Raw genomic sequence first — 13,972 nt, 5'->3', positions numbered from 1 at the left:
GCGCTATGACATGCCACACCGTGCTATGACACGCCACACCACGCTATGACATGCCACACTGTGCTATGACACGCCACACCATGCTATGACACGCCACGCCATGCTATGACATGCCACACCACGCTATGACATGCCACACCACGCTATGACACACCACACCATGCTATGACATGCCACACCACGCTATGACACGCCACGCCATGCTATGACATGCCACACCATGCTATGACATGCCACGCTGCACTATGACACACCACGGTATGACGCGCCACACCACGCTATGACATGCCACACTGTGCTATGACACGCCACACCACGCTATGACATGCCACACCATGCTATGACACGCCACACCACACTATGACATGCCACACTGTGCTATGACACACCACGCCATGCTATGACATGCCACACCATGCTATGACACGCCACACCATGCTATGACATGCCACGCTGCACTATGACACACCACGCTATGACACGCCACACCACGCTATGACACGCCACACCACGCTATGACATGCCACACTGTGCTATGACACGCCACACCACGCTATGACACACCATGCCACACTATGACACGCCACGCTGCGCTATGACATGCCACACCACGCTATGACATGCCACACCACGCTATGACACGCCACACCACGCTATGACATGCCATGCTGCGCTATGACACACCACGCTATGACACGCCACACCACGCTATGACATGCCACGCTGCACTATGACACACCACGCTATGACACGCCACACCACGCTATGACATGCCATGCTGCGCTATGACACGCCATGCCATNATGACACGCCACACCACGCTATGACATGCCATGCTGCGCTATGACACGCCATGCCATGCCGCACAACCCACCCAGCATCTGCAGAGGAGGCGAGAGCCCGGCCTGAACCCCCCGGGCCCAGCTGCGGGCCCTGCTCCCCGTCTCTCTTCTCCCTCTTCAGATTCCTCGAGCCGAACCCCAGGGGAACGGAGCGGGTCCAGGGCACGGACAGTGCAAACACCTCCTTTTACAGATGGGGAAACTGAGGCCGGGGCCTCGTCCCTAAGCTCTCTGGGGCTCGGGGAGGGGCAGGGCTGGCCCAGAGAAGGTGAGCCGCAGGCGCCGGCTGAGCCTTGATGCAAGAGTCGGGGCTTCCTGGGCCCAAACGGGGGCCCTCCAGAGGCCCCAACAAGGGGCTCCCAGAAGGCACCGAGAGTGGCAAAGGGCCAGAGGCCGCCCCCTCCTCCTCCGGAAGGGCCCCCCCACTCTCTCCTGGCGGCCATCCCGGCTGCGCGCAGAGGGGAACCAGGAAGGGGGCGCACCCCGAAAACCCCCAGAGGCCTGGAGGATGCCAGGCCGGGCCCACGGCTGGGGAGAAGAGGCCGGCCGAGCTCGCTGGGGGCCAGGCGGAGGCCACGCGAGGACAGGAAGTGGAGGCGCCGGGAAGCCTCCGGCGGGAAGAGCGTGCCAGCTCGGGGCGTCCCGCGGCTCTCAGGGTCACCCCCACAGGTGGCTGGATGCGGCGCGGGCGGCTCCTCCAGGGCCCGGGCTCTGAGAAGGGACGGCCGGAAAGCTCCCCCCGGCCCCTCGGGCCAGCCGGTGCACTCGGGCGGGGGGAGGCCGGGGTCCCTCCACGCCGCTGGTCGCTCTTCCTGGCAAGCCGGGAGGCAGGCTGAACCCCAAGAGGAAGCGGGGGGCCCGGCCACCAGCCGGGCCTGAACCCCGCCCTCTCCCCACACTGCGCAGGGGGGCGCCAAGAACGTTTGGGGACGAATGGAGGGGGAGGAAGAGGCAGGAGACCTTTCTGACAGCCGAAGCTCGTCCCCCAGAGTGTTCCAGGCCCGCCGGGGGAGAGAACGCCAGGCCAGGAGACAGAAGACCCGAGTTCAAATTTGGCCAGACACTTCGTCGCTCAGTGACCCTGGGCAAGTCACTTAACCCCGTCAGCCTCAGTTTCCTCTTCTGTAAAACAAGTGGAGAAAGGAAATGGCCAGCCCCTCCAGCATTTGTCAAAAAAATCCCCCAAGGGGTGCCAAGGAGCCGGACGTGCCTGGAAAACCACAGGGGTCACCCCCAGACGGGGCTGAAGGGCTCTGCCGCCGGCCTGGGTTCTGCACCTCAGAACAGGGAAGCCCTCCTGCCCCAGAGCCCCTGGGCCAGCCACGCGTGCCCAGAGGAGAGCCCTCGAGTGCCCAGTCACAACGGGCGTCCCAGCAGACTCGCCCTCTTCCCTTTCCCCGCCCCACGCCCGGGCTCTTTTCTCGAGCCTCCCCAGAGCCGAGGGGCCGCAGCAGGGCCACCCCAGAGGAGGAGGGGGAGCCCCGGGAGCAGGACACGCGGCTGGACGCAAGGCCGGGGCCTCCTGGGAGGGGCAGGGTGCTCAGGGTCTGCCCCTTGGTTCGGGTTTCCGGAGTTGGCTCAGGGCCCGGCGGGGCTCCTCTGGCCGGGGGGCTCCCCGGCCCTCGTCCCGAGGGGCTGCGGCTCCCACGGACTCTCCTCCTCCTCCTCTATCTTCACAACCATCCGCTCTGGAGGGACGGCGCCCGGGGCCCAGGGCTCTGGGGGAGCACAAACCGGACATCAGCCACTGGCTCCCTCCCCTGCGACAGGCTAAGCCCCCTGAGGAAAGCCGGACTCAGAAGCCTCAAACCAAGATAGTCCGTGGCTCCCTAGTGCTTCGGGGCCTTCAAGGCGTCCTCCTCTCCTGCTCCAGAGGGTCTCCCCGTGCCCCGCCGATGAATGGGCACGAGCTCAGCAGCCCCTTCTCTCCTCCCACCCCACTAGAGCCAGCGGAACCGAAGGCCTGGCCCACAGGAGGCCTGCAAAAAGGCTTCCTGATTCCACCAGCGTCATCCGTGCCCAAAGCTCTCCGCCTCTCTATCTTCCCCATCCTCCCTGTCCCACCTCCACACCTTTGTAGCGGCCCGGCCCTGCACGCTCCTCTCTAGCTTACAGAACTCCTCGCTGCCTTCCGGAATCCCCCCACTGAGGGTGCTCCAAGGCCCTTGAGATCAGGCCACGAGCAGGACGCGGGCAAAGGCCGGAGGCGGACACCTGTGGGGCGAGGACGGTGGCCCCCTCTGGTGGCAGAGACGAAGGCGCCCCGCACACTCGGACAGCACGGAGGTCTCCAGAAGCCTTCCTACTAGATGCCGTCCCGCCCTTTCAGCTCCCTCCTTCATGGCAGTCGGTGACCATTCAGGGATCACCCGCCGTGTCGAGGACACCACGTCCGGGTCGGCTCGAGGTAACCTGGGGGCAGTTGGGTCTGGCAGGCGGGGGCCCAAGCAGGGACCATGACGACGGCCAGAAGGCCCAGGGGTTCAGGGCCGTCGGTCAGGCTCCCACCATGTGCTGTGTCCCCGGTCACTCACTAAGCGGCTGGAGACGCGGGCCTCCACTGTGCTAAGCGCTTCACAATTCTTCGCTAACTGGCCCTTCACAACAACCTAGGAGTCGGGTGCCACGACGATCCCCGACGTGCAGGGGTGAAGCGACCCGTCGAGGCCCGAGGAGCCGGGACGCACTGGAGGCAGATCTGAGCCCAGCCCCCGCGCCTCCGGGATGCGGTCGGCTCAGAGATTAGGAGGAGGCCAGCCAGTGGGAGAGTCCCGAGGAGAAGGGAAGACGAGGCCCTGGCCGAGGGCTAGGAGGGGAGGGATCCCCGGTACTGTGGGCCGTGGGCCACTTGAGCCTCCGCTTCGGTCCAGGTTTGGAGTTCCGTCAAGACTCAGGCGCTGTGAGGCCGTTTCCGTCCTCCCTGAAGGCGTCACAAACACGGCGCCAAGAAGCCTGGGCCCTGGAGAGCATCACCCATTCTCCAAAACCTGCGTAATCATGGCGCCACAGAACTGGGGGACCACATAGATATGGCCACAATCATCCCCATGACTCCCCTCAAAGGCCTCGGTCACATGGATCGATGGCATGGAGGGACTTCCGGAGCCATCGGGGGGCAGACGCCGCGCCGACTTGGCCTCGGCCCTCTCTGAAGTCTCAGCGGTTCTTCTAGGGAAAGGATCGGCCTATTCAGGAGGACCCTGGAAAGCCTCTGGCCAGCAGGGACTAACAGAGAGAGAGTCCCTGGCGTGGCCCAGGACACCCCACTTCCTTTTCCTTTCTGGAGGTGGCAGCAGCCACCTTGGTCTTCTGAGGGATGGCCTCCCCAGCCACACAACCCAAAAGATGCCAGTCGACCTCTGTAGGAGCCGTGGACCCTGCCCCGGAGATCTCTGCTGGGGCAGACTCGGCCCCTCGCCGGAAGCCCGATGGCCTCCCGGGAGCGCAGCCCCACACGCTGTGCTTCACATGACCTCTGGCCCGGCGACAGAGCCCGAGAAGACAGAGGTCCTCCCCCAGCTGGCGCCATACCACCCGTGCAGGAAGTGTAGGGGCTGGCAGGGGGAGAAAGCAGGACTGCTGGGGAGAAGCTCCCGGCCCCTGGCCGTCTCCTGCCAGGGATGCCCATGCAGAGGAGTGGAGTCATCTCAGTGTGGGGCTCCTGAGGAAAGCCTGCGTGAGCTGAGTGCCAGGAGGTGGGCAGAGCCTCCGTACTGCTCTCGCCAGGGAGACCCAGATGACCAGAGAACACAGCTTCCACTGGAATGGTCTTAGGAAGATTCTGACGATCCCGGGCAAGAGAGACAAGGTGCTGGCCTCACGCAAGGTCCTTTCTCATGCCAACTGCCAGGCACTGACTCTGCCGCTGTGGAGGGCAGCCTAAAAACCTCTTTTATGGAGCACTCACACAAGGCAAGGACACGCTCAGGGTCTCTCTGAGGAACCCTGGTTTCCCCTGGGAGACACTGGCACAGGCCTACATCAAAGGTGCCCTACGGGCAAAGCAGAATTGTAGGAGCTCCAAAGAAATGAGGTTCACCAGCTCAGAAGTACCCCCAGCCAGGGGCACCTGGGCAGCTCAGTGGACAGAGGCCACCAGGCCTGGAGAGGGGAGGTCCTGGGTTCCAATTTGGCCTCAGACACTCCCGAGGTGTGTGGCCCAGGGCAGTCGTTTAACCTCAAGTGCCGCCCCTCTGCCCTGTCCCCATACAACAAAAAGCAGCTGCTGGGGCTGGTCTCCCCTGATGTGGGGCTCCAGGTCCCCGAGGGCTCCCCCTCCCCAGCCAAGCCCTTTGAGGGCCCCTTCCCGCTCTCCTGCAGCTCCCTCTCTCACAGGGCCGGCCTGGGATCCCAGCACCCAAGGGTGCCCTCTTCTGCCTCCTCCAGCTCAGTGGCCTCTGCTCTGTTCTGGCAGGCGCTGGCGGACCTCAGCCCAGGGCGGGGCCCCTCGAGGATGCCCCCAGCCCTCGCTCTCCTAGAGGGGGTGCCAAGGCCATCTTTTCCCCAAGAAGCCCAAACTGGAATTGGCCATCCGCCCTTCCTGTGGGGGGCTCCACGTCCCTTCCAGCTCCTGTAGGATGGGTCATCCCCTATGGCCTCCACGATCAAATACTAAAGCTGTGCTTGGCGTTCAAGGCCCCCAAGCAGGTCATCCGGCGATTCCGCCTCAGTTTCCCCATGGCTGGCGGGGGGGAGGGGAAGAGAATAAGTATTCCTACGGCGGCAGCTAACCAGCAAATAGGGCCTCGTCTGACCCCACGTGGCGGAAGAGGCTGGAGCCCAACCCCAGGCCCACGCTCTGGGCTCTCCGGCGCCACCTGCCGGCTTGTTGGGGTGGGGCAGGAAGCCCGAAGTCATTAGACCATGCTGGAAGTGGCCTGGGGCCTCCTGCCCAGCCCCGCCCGCGGAGGGCACCTCCTCCAGGACTCCATTACCAGGGTGGGCCGAGCTCGCGGCCTCTGCGCCCCGAGTCTTGGCCCCCGGGCCCCGGCAGCGCTGAACTGCCGGCCCTCAGAGGCGAAGCACGCAGACCCCGAGCCCGGGCCCTCCCTCCCCCCACCCCCAGGACTGGGCACTTCCGGTCCCCAAGCCGTCTCTATGGCAACGAGCCTCTGAGCCTGCCACCAGGACCCGATGCCTGATGGAAATCGTAGTTTGGGGGGAGGGAGGGGTCCGGGCGAATCTGCTCACCCTCCCGTTACCCCTGTTCTGCCTGGCCAAAATGATGCGTGTCCAATGGTTGTGGGGGCTGCCGGGGGCCGGGAATAGGGCTCGGCAAAGAGGCTGAATTGAGGCCGGAGACAGGGCTGGGTTAACACTAGCTGCTGCCCTCCAAGGAGAGCAGAGGCAGGTGAAGGAGGAGGAAGCCTTCTGGCAGCACAGAAGAGAGCCGGCTCTTCCTTCCTGAGAGAAGCCTAGCGTTGGAGGCGAGCAGGGAAATGGGCCAAAGAGCGCCTCCCAGCACGCTCCTCCCAAGTCGGGGAGCCGGCCCTGGGCTTAGCGGGAAGAGTGGGAGCCTTCTGTTCTTCCTAGGCCAGCTGGATGTTTGGAGAGTTGGGGCCTCTGGCCGACTTTCTAGGGGTGGGGGGATGGCCTTGGACTCGGGCATTGGAAGAGAGCCCCGGAGTGGGCCTCCACTAGCACTTTTGCTCTCCTTTGGACCATCTCAGAGGCCGGGATCTCAAAGAGCAGATGGGTACATTCCACACTCCCCGAAGATCCATCCTCAAGAAGTCTGAGGAACCTCGTCAGCAGGCTGGTGGCAGCTTGGCGATGATTAGTCCCGAACCAGAGCCAAGGCAGCCCTGGCCATCCGGACCCCACCCCGGCCGCGGCACCAGAGCAGTAAGAAACACACATTACTCCCCTCCTGCCAGCACGCCCTGGGCAAGAGCCGCTCCCAATCCCACGGGAAGGAAGGACGCTGGCACCGTGCCATTTCATCCCTCGCTGGAGCGAACTGCCAGGGATCCCTTGGGGCGTGGGGCGAAGACTAGGGAACACCCCGGAATAAGGGAGCTCGGAGACGGCGGCCGGAACACCTCATTAGCTTCCATGGGGGATCGTCCCTCTCCCCCACCAGCCCAGAGGCTCTCCCAGGGCGAGTTCTTTTATCCACCTGTGACACAAAGCAGGGCCGTCTGTCTGGGACCAGGAGGGGCATCAGGCAAGGCTGGGGCTACAGATCGAGCAAAGGAGATCGGGCGTTAGGGCTCCTGGGGGAGCGGGGTCCGAGGGCTTGGAAACGGGGATCACGCACAGTCAGAGGCCTCAACGCGTAGGAGTGAATCCTTGCTCTCCACCCCCCAAATACAACAGAGCCATATAGCCATCTCCCTCTGGGGGGTGACCAGGAAGGGCTTTCATAGGGATTTGATCTTCACCAGGGACGAAGAACGGGTTGCTGGGGGTAGAAATGAGACCCTGGAGGCCGAGTGACCAGGGAGTTGGGGTCTGGGAATCAGACGGCCCATGGCGCCTCTGTATAAAATGAGGAATAGGGAGAGCTCAGAAACCCCCCTAAAGACTTCTTAGAACAGAGGGAGAGGAAGCAGAACCAGGAAGCAAAAGCTACGTAAGGGGAGGGTGGAGCAAGGCGGACTCCACTCGGAAAGAAGGGTCAGTCTGGCTAAACCGCCCTTTGTGCAGAGGCAAAAGCCAATGAGTGGGAACTGCAGTGTGTCAGAACAAACCCCTGAGAAGGGTTCGAGCAGATTAGGTTTTTCAGTAAGGGAGCGAAAAGGCAGGAATAAGTTAAATTATTCTGATAAAGTTCAATAGCCAAGCCAAAGTGCACTTATTTAGGGCTCAGTTTCCATTTGGAAGGCGTCACCAGGGAACCCTGGGGGGATCCACCCTTCCCTCTGTGTTACTCCCCATGAAATTACAGGATCAGGATCCCCAAACATCCCGACAGGCGACAACTCCGGGCAAATGCAAACAACGAAACAACATAAACGTATGTAAAGTTTAGTCTTGGATTCCAAAAGTTGACTTGACAAGTGTAAAACACGGAAGTAAGCCAAGTAGAAGGAAGAACTGTGAGCTGCCCTCGACACCAACATGTCCGCCATCGCGGAAATTTAGCCACCGCCCCAGTTCAAACAATTTGGATCAATGAAGTCAGAAGCCAAATTTCTCCAAGTCAAGGTAGAATTTTATTGTTGATTGGAAGAGGGCCAAGTCTCCCAGATAAACATGGAATCTCAAACGTTACATAGTTGGACCCCAGCGAGAGACAAATGCACGGCCGAAGAGACCTGGTATCTTAAGACCCAGCATCCTGTAGATCTTTTTTAAAAACTATTACCCAACTCCACAGCTGATTGGTGAGTTCCTTTAGGAAAACCACAAGACAATTCCTTTATTAAGAAATACTGATGACCATTTCCTCAGGGCTCCTCTGATCGAGTTGGGAATGATGGTTATTTCCAGAATGGGAGGGTTGTGCATTGTTGCTCCATATCAGGCCATGATGCAGCATTTCAGGACCTGGAACTCATAGGGTCAGCATCTCTTGACAGAAGGGAAATATGACTTAGGGAGGGTTTGGAAGCCCCTTAGAAGCAGTGTTATGCTTTAGTTTGAGATCTTTATAAGAATCATGAATTCTACTCCTTGTAATTAAGATTGTAATGGAATTATACTAATCACTTTAGAATCACAATATTGATTATCTTAAACTTATCACTATTACTAAAATCCAATCAAGGGATTTTTCTTCCAGACATTATCCCTCCTCTGATCCAAAGAAAAGAGCTTTTCCCGCAGGATCCTTTACGATCTAAAACCAGAGCAAGGTTCTATAGGATAATGCCAAAAGGCACACTTCTGTAAGTACACGGGAGATTGAGCGTCCATTCGTTAGCTTCAATAACAGTATATGATCCCACTGTTAACACAATCTTGCAGCATTCGGGTATTGGGACGTCTTCCTTCTTCTAACATGATAGATCTGTCCCATCCACCGCTTTGGTAGACCCTATCCAACAAGTTAGTCTCTATGTAAGTCACCATCCATTTCTTGACCAGCTGAATCTGTGAACTTCTTGTGGAACCAATACAGCAGGGACCCAAGGCAGCGCCGTCATAGAAAAATCCCACTATGCATCCCCAGGTGATCCCTTGTTCAAAAATCTCGTCTGCGGCGCGATAAAAAGACCTCCTCGCACAGTCGAAATCAATCGGTGTGTCGTTACGGAAGGGTTCGTAGTGATCTCCAGCAGAAGGCATGGCCAAATGGAGAGGCTCTAGTGAGGGTCCAGCTGCAAAGAAGTTCTCTTGTGGACCCAAGAAGTCATCCTAACCTTTCTGTTTAAGTTTGTAGCTCACAAAATCAGCCACAAGAGCAGGGACAGCAGGAGGTACTGGTGTTGCCATTGTGAGAAGGTCACTTGCTAATGTTCATAAGAGCAATAATAGACATTTAATTTATATATATATATATATATTCAAAGCGAAAAAGGGCCATGAGGAAGTGAGTGACAATGATGACCATCAAGGAGAGACTGAAGACAGGGGTGTCTTTTGAGTATCCTCACAGGAGGCCTCCTGACAGCTACACCCCATGGGACATCCTACCTTTTCCCAAACCCATCCCATAGATTAGACATGTAGGTGATCATTCTGACTTTAAAAGCACTAGGTAATCAATTCAATTCCAGAGAAATAGATTCGGATACAGGATCAGGAAGTGCAGAGCTAAAAGATACAGTTCCCGTAGTGGGTTGATTTGTCTCAGGAGTCATCACATCCCCATTCCAAGATATCTGTAGAATGTTTCTAAGGGAAAGGACAAAGTCCATAGAATTCCAACAATATTCGATTTGAGTTCAAATAATACAGTCGGTACTCCTTTGGGACCTGCAAAATAGACCAGGATGACATATACCAGGCTCACACTTAGGACAACCAACCTCATCAGGAAGTTCCAGATGATCCCTTTCCAGGATTTAAGACAACAAGAGTAAACTCAACATAGTTAGAGCCCAAGTGCTCTAGAGAGTGGTTGGTTCTTTCCCTACGATGGTCTGAACTTCCTGAAAGTTGTGGACTCTGCATGATGTATTGCCCTCCTCAAATAGGAATGGCAAAATGGACTAGCAGGTTTTAGCCGAATCTAGGGTGAATCTGACAGGAGCACTATGTACATGCAGAGTGGAATTCTGTTTGGAGGAGGTGTTGGTCATTGATGAATTCAGTCTAAGGGAAGTGTTTGTTGTGGCTGAACTTTGCTTGTCTAATTTTTCATTTTCCACTTTCCATTTCCACCTATTATCCCTCCTCATAAGACTAGTGGACTCGTCTACCTGTCAGGAGGCAGTGTCTGCGTGGACATTATAGAAGATGGGCCGTGACAGCTAGATCTATACCATTTGGTTGGGAAGTAGAATAGGCCTGAGCATGAAAGGAACAGCTAATTCCTGTCTGGCTGTGTGTATATTCTTCGTGATTGTCAACAGTGATCACCCATTGAGCAAAGGAATTGTCTGTGATCTCAAAACAGTAAAAAGGATAGTTCCTGCGTCTGACATTTTAACAAAGAATAGCAAGGAAAAACGGGGTGGTCCAACAAGACAGATGACTCTTAGCGTACTCCTGGTATGTCTGATTACACAAGAGGGGTAGAACAGTAGCAATAGAAAAATCAGTCCTAAAAAAAGGACTCGGGAACTCGATTTTCATAGACTGAAAACAGGGGCAAACTGGCATCCTTTGGAGGGCATCTGATCAATCGTAGGCTAATAAAACAACCATGGGGAGTTACTGATGAAGTGAGGTAGTAGGAAAAGTTTCCCACAGGGGTACCACATTAAGTTAGGGGGGAAGAAACATGAGCAGAAAGAAGAGTGACACTCGACATTTTCTACGATGGCCACAGTTAATGGGCAAAGGATGTAAACTTGATAGGTGACAATGAATCCGATCCTCCTTTCTCTTCACTTAGGTGTTGGGAAGAAGAACCTGGGAAGGGCTTTTCCAAAATGGTCGAATAGGGCTGGAATGCTGAAGAGACAAAATTGGCAGGTTGAAATGACATAGTTCCAAATCAATAGGGCCCAATTGAACAACAGTTCCCATTTGGTGCAATTCCTTTAAAATGTGTTGAAATTCCCTAACATACTTGGTCATTGTCACGTTACCCCAAGTACAGAAGGAACATTTCCTAAAGAGAGACATGACGATCCCCTCTAGGCCTTCTCCTCAAATGAAACAAGACCAAAGCTAGTATCTCGGGTCAATCTAGATGGGATTCTTGACACATTTTGCCAAGGAAGAGCTTCATTTCTTTGGGTGATAATGGGTGTGTCATTGAGGCAGTATTCCCAAATGGGTATGAACTCTGGCTAGAATGTAGCAATAAAGTGAGTACCTTTGCCTGAGCCAATCCTAACTGGAGGATCCTATACAGATCTTATAGGCCATATTTAGAAATCAGTTTGTAAAACTTCAAATGAGAGATAGTTTAGAGGGTGGCCACCATCTGCAACCTTTCTAAAGGCATGTTGATTAAAAGCCAAACATTCAGGACAAGCAACAGGGATTCAAGAAGTTCCTAGGAGCCAATACACAGAAGTTAAGGGTTTAAAAAAAATACTGATGACCATTATCTCAGGGTTCATCTGATCTGTTGGGCGGATGGCTATTTCTAAATAGGAAAGGGTGAGCATTCTTGCACCGTATCAGGACATGATACAGCATTCCGGGACCTGGAACTCATAGGGTCAGCATCTCATGATAGAAGGGAAATATAACTTAGGGAGGGGTTGTTAACTCCCTTAGAAGCAGTTTTATGCTTTAGTTAGAGATCCTTATACAATCATAAATTCTAATAATTAGTAATTAAGATTATAATGGAATTATACTAATCACTTTAAAATCACAATATTGATTAGATTTAACCTTATCACTATACTTTAGAATCACAATACTGATTAGGTTTAAACTCATCACTATCATTTAAATCAAATCAAGCATAAGGGGGTAGGGGTCTTTCTTCCAGACAAGAGGAATGGGGGGGGGGGGGGGGATACTCAGTGAGTTGTTGTTGGGTTTTTTTAGCTCAACTCTGTATATGTAGGAGACAGACAGAGAAGCCTGTGGACACTGGAGATGGGGTCTGGCTAGGAACACCTAGGAGAGGTTGTGTACTAGGCTAAGAAGAGGGACCTAAACTTGCGCATGGTACAAGAGCGGGGCCAAATGCAACTGTCACTACATGGGATAGATAGAAGAGGGGACCTATATCTGAGATAGGGGTTCCAAGATGAGGAGTGATCAGTCTCTAGGCTGTGTACTAAGCAAGGAGCAAATTCAGAAGCTCAAATCCAGGGGCAGAAAAAGATCTTGGTTCCAACTTCTAGTCCAGTGTAAAGCTTGCTTGCTAGTGAGTGAGTAACTGAGGCCAGAATTCTAGACTAAAGGGGAGTCTAGATCTATCACTCAGAACCAACAGAGCTTCCCAGCTAGCTGATAGACACTGAGTGCAACAGCTGTCTACTGGAGCTCCAACACAGGGGTAAGCCCCACAGGTGTGATGCTCAGATTAATACCAAACCAGCAATTTGCAGACCTCAGATCAGAGGAGCGGAAATCAGACTTTGTCCTGGACCAACCCACTCCAAGATCACTGAAAGCTTGTACGTCTCCAGACTGAGCTATTTCTGAAATTCTAGAATAACACAACTTTCACTACCCCAAGAAAGCAACAATAAGACCAATCCAGACAGTTCATCCAGAAGGATACAGAGCCTAGCCCTAACAAAGTGCAAAGTCAGAAAGAAATCTGGTAGAATAAGATAAGAAAAAAAGAATCTCATAGAGCTACTATGGTGAGGAATGTTTAAGACACAAACCCAAAAAGAAAAGAATGGTTCCAAAACATCTATAAACAAAACTTCAAAGAAGAACACAACTTGGGCACAAGTTCAATTAGAATTCCTGGAAGAGATAAATCAATAATTTATTTATTTTTATTTTTATTTTTAATATTTTCCCATGGTTACATGTTTCATGTTCTTTCCCTCTCCCCCCAGCCTCCCCTTAGCCAATGCACAATTCCACTGGGTTTTACACGTACCATTGATTAAGCCCTAACTCTATATTTTTGATAGTTGGACTAGAGTGATCGTTTAGCGTCTACATCCCCAATAATATCCCCATCAGCCCATGTGTTCAAGCAGTTGTTTTTCTTTTGTGTTTCTCCTCCCACAGTTCTTCCTCTGAATGTGGCTAGTTTTCTTTCTCATAAGTCTCTCAGCCTTGCTCTGGATCCTTGCATTGCTGCTAGTAAAGAAGTCCATTATGTTCGATTGTGCCACAGTGTATTGTTCTCTGTGTACAATGTTCTCCTGGTTCTGCTCCTTTCACTCTGCATCAATTCCTGGAGGTCATTCCAGTTCACATGGAATTCCTCCAGTTCTTTATTCCTTTGAGCACAATAGTATTCCAAAATTAACAATTTAAAAGAGTTGTAGAGGATGGTTTTTACAAAGTAAATGAAAACCCTAAGAGGAAAAAAAATTGAAAAAAAAAAAGAACTAAGAAAAAATATCTGTAAAGGAAATTAATGGGTTCACATAAGAGGTATAAAACCTTGTTCAAGCAACAAACTCCCTGAAAATTAGATGGACCAAAGAGAAGCTAGAAATTCCACAAAACAGTAAGAAATAATAAAACAAAGTCAGAAGACTGAAAAATATAAGTTCTCTCATGGTAAAAATGACTGACCTGGAAAACATACTGAGGAAAGAAAATTCAATTATCTTTGGGCTAGCCGAAAGCCCTGATCCAGGGGGGCAGCTGGGTAGCCCAGTGGATTGAGAGCCAGGCCTAGAGACGGGAGGTCCTAGGTTCAAATCTGATCTCAGACACTTCCCAGCTGTGTGACCCTGGGCAAGTCACTCAACCCCCATTGCCTACCCTTACCACTCTTCCGCCCTGGAGCCAATACACAGTATTGACTCCAAGATGGAAGGTGAGGGTTTAAAAAAACAACAACAGCAGCAAAAAAGCCCTGATCCAGAAAAAGAAGATAGACAAGATTCAAGAAATCATAAAAGAAATTTGCCCAGATCTCTTGGAAACAGAGGGCAAAGTAGAAATATAATCCACTAGTCACCTTCTAGTAG

Source organism: Gracilinanus agilis, chromosome 3, assembly GCF_016433145.1.
Source record: "Gracilinanus agilis isolate LMUSP501 chromosome 3, AgileGrace, whole genome shotgun sequence".
NCBI classification, from domain to species: Eukaryota; Metazoa; Chordata; class Mammalia; order Didelphimorphia; family Didelphidae; genus Gracilinanus; species Gracilinanus agilis.
The sequence above is the reverse complement of the archived record's forward strand: the minus strand, read 5'-3'. Positions refer to the sequence as shown.